Below are 9,172 nucleotides of genomic sequence, written 5' to 3'. Positions count from 1 at the left end.
CTTCTATTTGGGGTCATCCAATGTGTATGTCTTCATGTGGATATTGCATAAAAGATGATTTTAAAGAGCAGAAAAGCTTAAGCATGGAGTTTACCTGAGAGCCTATGTCTTTTGCTGGTTTCTCCTTTTGTTGGAAAGTTTTAGGTGGGGAATATCACATAGCCAGTTATGCTAATGAAACCACTGAGGAGGCCCCCTGGCTTCACTTTGTGAGATGTTCACAGTGTGTAAAGATTTCTTAATACAGTTTTCTGGACATAAGAACCAGGTGACTTAAAGCTAGCACTTTCCAGATCCCCAATATAAATATAATGGATCCTATTTAATTTTATGTGCCTTTTATTTCTATTTATAAAATCTATCAGCCTCCATGTTCGTATTTCTTTCCCTCTTTGATTCAGTGCAGTCATGTCCGATCTTTGCGACCCCATGAACAGCAGCATGCCGGGCCTCCCTGTCTATCACCAACTCCTGGAGTTCACCCAAAGCCATGTCCATCGAGTCAGTGATGCATCCAACCATCTCATCCTCTGTCATCCCCTTCTCCTCCTGCCCTCAATCTTTCCCAGAATCAGGGTCTTTTCAAAGGAGTCAGCTGTTTGCATAAGGTGGCCAAAGTACTGGAGTTTCAGCTTCAACATCAGTCCTTCCAATGAACACCCAGAAACGATCTCCTTTAGGATGGACTGGTTGGATCTCCTTGCTGTCCAAGGGACTCTCAAGAGTCTTCTCCAACACCACAGTTCAAAAGCATCAATTCTTCAGCACTCACCTTTCTGTATAGTCTAACTCTCACATCCATACATGACTACTGGAGAAACCATAGCCTTGACTAGACAGACCTTTGTTGGCAAAGTAATGTCTCTTCTTTTTAATATGCGTCTAGGTTGGTCATAACTTTCCTTCCAAGAAGTAAGTGTCTTTTAATTTCATGGCTGTAATCACCATGTGCAGTGATTTTGGATTTCCCCTTTGATCATGTAGGTGAAAATTTTTCTCCTTTGATTATTTTTTGTTCATTTGTTGTTAACATAAATCACTTCATTTTTTTGAAGTCAGTAAGCTAACTGTATTTGCTAAATATATTTTAAAAAACATGCTTATAATCTTGCTTCTAAGACATATCAGAGTTAAATAATAATTTTCTCACCTAAATCAAACAAGAAATGTATATTTATTTATAGGTGTTCACACCACAGCTTCTCAGGTAGCACTAGTGGTAAAGAACCTGCCTGTCAATGCAGGAGACATAAGAGACGAAAGTTCGATCCCTGGGTTGGGAAGATGCCCCTGGAGGAGGGCATGGCAACTTACTCCAGTATTCTTGCCTGGAGAATCCCATGGACAGAGGAGCCTGGCAGGCTACAGTCCATAGGGTTGCAAAGAGTCAGACCCAACTGAAGCAACCTAGCACTCAGCACCCCATAGCATTCATGGAGTTCTGGGTAGGGCTACGGACGGAAAGCCACATACCTATTTACATACTAAATCAATAAAAGTTGTAAATTAGGCCACACAATATGTGCTCACTTGTGTCTGACTCTGTGATCCCATGGAGTCAGTCATTTTTGTCTGACTCCAACATTAAGCTAACAAACTGGAAAACAAAACACATTGACAAATCTGCCTTGATTCCAGAATGGAAGGCAGGGGAGCATTTGACTTTCTTGGACCACCAGAACGTGGTGATTTGGGGGGAAGATTAATGCTGAAACCCCATCTCCTCTTCTCCCAACCCAGTTTCATCCAGCTCTTCCAGGGACCACAAGGACGATAAATCTCCCAGATCCACCAGGCTGGCCCCACCTTGGGACCTGAAACATGCCATAGTCTGCTTTCAGTTGGCCCAGAGATATTTGGGTAGAGACATCTGGGGTCCTGGGCAACTGATGTATGGATTAGAATGTAGGTGCAAACATTAGTGGGTATGTTGTCTTGAATGTTTTCCCTGTAATGCCTTTACTCCATAGGAAAGCAGAGTCAGAGTCCATAGACAGCCAGAGTAGGCCACCTGAATGCAGGGGACCCTCGCATATGCTCCTCTCAAGATTGGTTCTGTGTAGTGCAATGGAAAGAATATTGGCATTTAAGTCAACTGTAGTTTCCAATATCAATGCTGCTTCTCATTCACATTCTGACTCTAATTAAATTACCCAGACTCTCTGAATGTGATTTTCTACTGGTCAACTTTCCTGCGATGTTGTGAGAAAATGAATGCAAAGCATTAGCACAGTAAGGCATGTCCAGTAGACATTTAAAAAATATGAGTCCCTTTTACTATTGTGCAATTGAAAATATTTAGTAAATACCTGTAAAAGGCCCAGGCTTGCTCCTGGTGCAAGAAAGTATACAAAATATTGTAAAGAAGTAGTTGGTAGCTTTAAAAAAATGCAGACTGTTTGCTGTGTGCTGAGCTAGGCATTTCATTTAAATGCTGGCAAATCAACCCTATGAATTAGATGCATTTGTATTCATTTTACACAGGAGTAGACTGTGTGGACATACGATTTAGTTAGAAAGTAATAGAGCTGGGACTAAAATCTAGGTTTAACTCCATATTCTATGATTATAACCATTCATAACCTGAAGGAGTTTGGCAGAGTAGAACTAACATAAAGCAAATCAGCAAGAGAGCATTCAACAATTAAGAATTAAATTTACTACAGCAAAACTCAGCTATCAATTATTAGCATGTGATGATAATAGAGCCTTCTCAGAAGGCATCATTTTCAATTTGAAATGTAGATTTTCTGGAAGGGATTCTTCTTCCAGTATAATTAGTCCATGGTTATGGTGAACACTGTAAAATTAAAAGACTCTTGCTCCCTGGAGGAAAAGCTATAACAAACCTAGACAGCGTATTAAAAAGCAGAGACATCATTTTGCCAGAAAAGGTCCATATAGTCAAAGCTATGGTTTTTCCAGTAGTGATGCATAGATTTTAGAGTTAGACCGTAAAGAAGGCTGAGCACCAAAGAATTGATGCTTTCTAACTGTATGCTGGAGAAGACTCTTGAGAGTCCCTTGAACTGTAAGGAGATCCAACCGGCCAATCCTAAAGGAAATTAACCCTGAATATTCATTGAAAGGACTGATGCTGAGGCTGAAGCTCCAATATTTTGGCCACTTGATGTGAAGAGCTGACTATTGGAAAAGACCCTGACACTGGGAAAGATTGAGAGTAGGAGGAGAAGAAGGCAACAGAGGATGAGAAGGTTGGATAGCATTGCCAACTCAATGGACATGAGTTTGAGCAAACTCCGGGAGACAGTGAAGGACAGGGAAGACTGTTGTGCTGCAGTCTATGGAGTTGCAAAGAGTCAGATATGACTTAGTGTCCATTGAACAAAACAAATTGGGTACACAGCAGCAAACTCTGTTGACTTTTTAAGAGTTGAATCCAGGCTGAGCTGTACACAAACACATTACAGAAAAGACTAAATCTAGTGCTGTCATTTTAATGTGAACACAAAAGATCACAACCTAGGGCTACTTCTTAAAAGGCAGATTCCAAGGCCCCACCCAAGTATAATGATTCAAATTCTCTGACTTGTGGCCCAGGAATCTTGTTAAAAGCACTTCAAGGTAATTCTTAGATGTACTCATTTTGGACCCCTTAGTCTTTGTCTGATTTAACTGGTGTAAGGGATGAAGCAATTTGAGTATTTAAAAAACTGCTTCCTAAGTGATTTTAATTTTACAGCCAAGGTTTAGAACTCTTGATAGGAAAAATGTCTCTCTTGAGAATGGTTAGATATCAGGTAGAATGAAGTTAAAGTACCAAAATTGCCCAGATATAATCAGTGAGTCTCTTCATTAACACTTAGATGTTTACTAAGTGCCAGGCCTGGTGCTTGAAATTGAGCATCAGGAAAAAAAAAAAAAAAAAAGCAGTGAATCTACTTTCACATATCCTAAAGCTGATGGAAGAGCCTTGTGAACACCGAACAAATAGCAAAATGATACACATTTGAATTAACTGCCTGTGTTCATGGAGGAAATTATTTATTTATCTATTTTTAATTTTAAATGTTTTGATGTGGTAAAAGTCACATAATATAAAACATACCATTTTAAGCATATTTAACTGTATAGTTCAGAGGCACTAAGAACATTCACATTGTTGTACAACTCTCACCGTTATCCAATCTCTCAGATTTTTCACTTTCCTAAACTGAATCTCTGTCCCAATTAAACACCAATTCCCATTCCCCCTCCCCAGCCTCCTAACCCCTGGCCCCTAACATCTACTGATGCAGTTTCTGATTCTATGAATTTGACTATTCTGGGTACATTGTATAAGTAAAATCAAACAGTATTTGTCGTACGGAATATATATTGAAATGAAATTTTTTAGTTAACTTAATATATGTCCAACAAACAGATGGTACCTTCTTTATTTTTCCTTTTGCCATAGAGTAGGCCCTCACCAGGCTTCCCTTGTAGCTCAGTCAGTAAAGAATCTGCCTGCAGTGCAGGAGACTCGGGTTCGATCCCTGGGTTTGGAAGATCCCCTGGAGAAGGAAATGGCAACCCACTCCAGTATCCTTACCTGGAAAATCTCATGGACAGAGGAGCCTGGAGGACTGCAGTCCATGGGGTCGCAAAGAGTCGGGCACGACTGAGCGATTAACACTAACACTAACAAGGCCCTCACCAGCTGTCTGTTTCGACATAGTAGTGGATATACATCAATCCAAATCTCTTCATCCATCCCGCCCCACCCCTTTGGTAACTATACGTTTATCCTCTATGTCAGAATGAGAAAAACACATATCGTATGTTGATGCTTATATGTGGGGCTTCCCTGATGGCTCAGCAGAAAAGAATCTGCCTGTCAATGCAGGAGACCTAGGTTCGATCCCTGGTCAGGAAGATCCCCTGGAGGAGGAAATGGCAACCCATTTCAGTATTCTTGCTTGAAAAAGTCCATGAATAGAGGAGGCTGGCAGACTATAGTCCATAGGGTCATAAAGAGTTGGACACAAGACTGAGCAGCTAAGCATGAATGCACACAATGCTTATATGTGGGGTCTAGAAAAATAGTACAGATGAACTTATTTGCAAAGCAGAAATAGTAAAGTATTTATTTTTAAAGGGGTAAGGACATGTTAGTTATATCATTATAAATCCAAAGCTCTAGGGTCAAAAGATTAGGACAAAGAAACAGGAGTGGTACTCTGATTTTCAATAGATTTGTCAATGGATTTATTAATTCTTGACATTAATGACTTTAATTTTTTGTTTGAATTTGATTTGATTGACTATAAAACTTGACTCACACTTCCCTGCATGATTCACAGTGGGTAGCTTAAATGAAGAGGCTGCCTCTGTTTTTACAAGGACGTGAATGGAACATTCTTCAAGAACCTCAGTGTTCAAGGATGAAAGTATGCAAACCCTGGCATTTGATTGGTTTCACCTTCCAGCTTCTCACTTTTTAATCAATTGATACCTTGTGTAGATTGGTTTCTGGCTGAGATGGGACATGTTTGATCTTAGAACAAGGGTCCAATAATAAATCAATATCCCATGGAGACTTTTTAGGTTTTATCTAGGTGAAAAATCTCTTTTATCATCAAGGATACTTTGATGTAAGTGACCCTCAGATCTTTTGATGTGCCAAGTACTCAGAATGGGAGACTGTCTTAACAATCAAGAAGTCCAGCTTTGGCTTTGTGAAGGCGAAGAAGTAAATGATTTTAGGCAACTGGAAACTACATCCATATACAAATCACGACTCCAGTTCCTATCTATTATATTCTTAAATTGCTGTTAGCGCAAATCAGCTCTTAAGAAATTGGTTCTAGATCTACCCCTTGTAGTATTTTTTTTTCTGTATCACATAGCTCTCTTCTATTCATTTTGTTGTGACTAACAAAATTATCACTTTTAATTTGCACCAATACTTTATACACTTTTAACAATAATTACAAAAACTGAATATACACTATAGGCTATATAAGGCATGCAAATTTTTTACAATTGTAAAAAAAAAGATGTGGTCTAGTTGGGGAGGCTGATGTCTATATTAGAAAAAAATACACAGGAAAGTCTCCTCATACTTAGGAGGACAGATGAAGAGACTAGAGAAAATAGTTAAATAATCATAGTTAGAGATAAGATGGTGTCCATTTAGAGGACTGGAGTGGGAATGGAAAGAAACGAGTGGATTCAAGATACTGCTAGGTCTTTAACAAGATATAGCTTTGGGTATGTTTCAGTCATGTGTGGATGTGAGAGTTGGAATATAAGCAAGGCTGAGCACAGAAGAATTGATGCTTTCGAATTGTGGTGCAGAAGAGTCTTGAGAGTCCCTTGGACTGCAAGGGGATCAAAACAATCAGTCCTCAAGGAAATCAACCCGGAATACTCATTGAAGGGACTGATGCTGAAGATGAAGTTCCACTACTTTGGTCACCTGATGAGAAGAGCTGACTCATTGGATTTCCCTGATGCTGGGAAAGACTGAAAGCAAGAGAAGAGGGTGGCAGAGTGTGAGATGACTGGCTAGTATCACCTACTTAACATGAATTTGAGCTGACTTCAGGGGATTGTGAAAGACAGGGAAGACTGGCGTGCTGCAGTCCATGGGGTGACAAAGACTCAGACACAACTTAGCAACTGAACAACAACAAAGGCATAACGTATACGAGAGAGAAAAAAAAATGATTAGAGTTAATTTCTAACTTGAGGTCATTGCTGCAATATAGTTTCATTCCTGGATATAGAGAACAAATAAGAAGAAATAGGGTTCAATTTCATCCACCTCATGAGAACTTATTCAAATGTTTTTTTTTTTTTTAATGGCTGAGTAATACTCCATTGTGTATATGTACCACAACTTTCTTATCCATTCATCTGCTGATGGACATCTAGGTTGCTTCCATGTCCTGGCTGTATACTAATGCACATATATGGAATTTAGAAAGATGGATAACAATAACCCTGTATGTGAAACAGCAAGAGACACAGATGTATAGAACAGTCTTTTGGACTCTGTGAGAGAGGGAGAGGGTGGGATGATTTGGGGGAATGTCATGGAAACACGTATAATATCATATAAGAAACGAATCGCCAGTCCAGGTTTGATACAGGATGCTTGGGGCTGGTGCACTGGGATGACCCGGAGGGAGGGTATGGGGAGGGAAGAGGGAGGGGGTTTCAGGATGGGGAACGTGTGTGCACCCGTGGTGGATTCATGTTGATATGTGGCAGAACCAATACAATATTGTAAAGTAATTAGCCTCCAATTAAAATAAATAAATTTAAATTAAAAAAAAAAAGAAGAAATAGGTTTGAGTGGTAGAGAAGGTGGTGATTCTTTAGGGTCTCTAAATTTAAGGAACTATAAGACTTTAAACTGAAAAAGACCAATAAACATCTGAAAATGTGGTCTGGAGTTCAGTAGGGAAAACTGGGTTACTAACATCATGGAAAAATTCTCCAACATACTGTTACTAATTAACGCCATTGGAGTGGATGAGATTTCAGGCCTGGGGATCCATCCCAGGCAGAGGCATGTCAGGGGAGAGTACTTTTACCATGTGGTAACAAGGCAGGAGTTTGGAGAAGGAAATGGCAACCCACTCCAGTGTTCTTGCCTGGAGAATCCCAGGGACGAGGGAGTCTGGTGGGCTACCATCTATGGGGTTGCACAGAGTCGGACACGACTGAAGTGACTTAGCGCAGCAGCAACAAGGCAGGAAACTAGAGAGGGATCAGGTTATACAGAACTTTGAAATCAGCAGTAGGAGTTTTGGGATCATTTTCCTTTATGAATTGGCGGCATTTGCTTGTTTGTTTGGCATGTATATGATAGACTTGCAGTTTGTGAATGTGTGAGGTTTGTATGATATGTAGTGTCCTGGGTCTCAGCTCATGCATATGAGGCAAAAAGGCAAATGACAGACTTTTAGGCAAGAGATATTAAAGACTCTAAATTTAGTGATTATGGGATATGGTGTAGAAACACTAGTTTTGAAATCTCCTACCTTTGAGTAAATGCATATATTTGTTTGTAAAGTAATAAGTAAGAGGGATGGTGACCCAGGTGGCCAAATGATAAAGAATCCGCTTGCAGTACAGGAGATGCAGGAGATGCCAATTCTATCCCTGAGTCCAGAAGATCTTCTGGGGAAGGGGATGGCAACCTACTCCAGTATTCTTGCCTGGGAAATTCCATGGACAGAGGGGTCTGGTAGATTACAGTCCATGGAATCACAAAGAGCTGGACACGACTGAGAGACTGAGCATGCACATAAGAGGGAAAGAAAAATTCTATTTAGCAGCCAGGTTATGTAAGTGGAACTAAGTAGTTGCACTGAAGCATAATTTTCCTTAGAAATATTGGATCAAATTTGTGTCCTCTTTTGATGGTTCAAGTGTCTGAGTAAGCTCAATGATCATTGGTTTTCTAATTATTGACTGTATCATCAAAAGTGGTTGTTTTCAAAACAGAACTTGTCACTAGGTTTGAAGCAAATGTTGCAAATGTAGTGATTAAACAGCATCATAATAATTAATAATTACATTTTCCTTGAGTTCACAAAGGCAAAATGGCATTTTAAATTATATTGTGATGCACAAGATATGCTTTTTCTTTACATGAAATCTCTTTTTTCCTTTAAGCAAATAAATTCCAGAAGTGTACAAGTGACTTGTTCTAAATAGGAGTCTCAGAGACATGGATCAATTCCCAGGGTGACTGCTAAGAAAGAAGAGAGATTAAGATAATCCAACAGGGCCAACCACAAAATATGCTTAGAATTATTAGACTTGGTAATACGGGAATCAACACAATATTCATTGGAAGGACTGATGCTGAAGATGAACCTCCAATACTTTGGCCATCTCCTGCAAAGAGCAGACTCATTAGAATTAGAAAAGACCCTGATGCTGGGTAAGATTGAAGGCAAGAATAGAAGGGGATGACAGAGGATGAGATGGCTGAATGATATCACCAACTCAATGGACATGAGTAAGAGCAAACTCCGGGAGATGGTGAGGGTTAGGGAAGCCTGATGTGCTGCTGCAGTCCATGGGGTTGCAAAGAGTTGGACATGACTGAGGAACTTAACACCACCACCACCACCAACAGTGTGGGAATGGTTAATACTTTGAATTAAGCAAAAATGGAGAATTCCAGGAAGACAAAGATTTGGGCGGGCAA

The sequence above is a fragment of the Ovis aries genome, chromosome 15, assembly GCF_016772045.2.
Source record: "Ovis aries strain OAR_USU_Benz2616 breed Rambouillet chromosome 15, ARS-UI_Ramb_v3.0, whole genome shotgun sequence".
Taxonomy (NCBI): domain Eukaryota; kingdom Metazoa; phylum Chordata; class Mammalia; order Artiodactyla; family Bovidae; genus Ovis; species Ovis aries.
The sequence above is the reverse complement of the archived record's forward strand: the minus strand, read 5'-3'. Positions refer to the sequence as shown.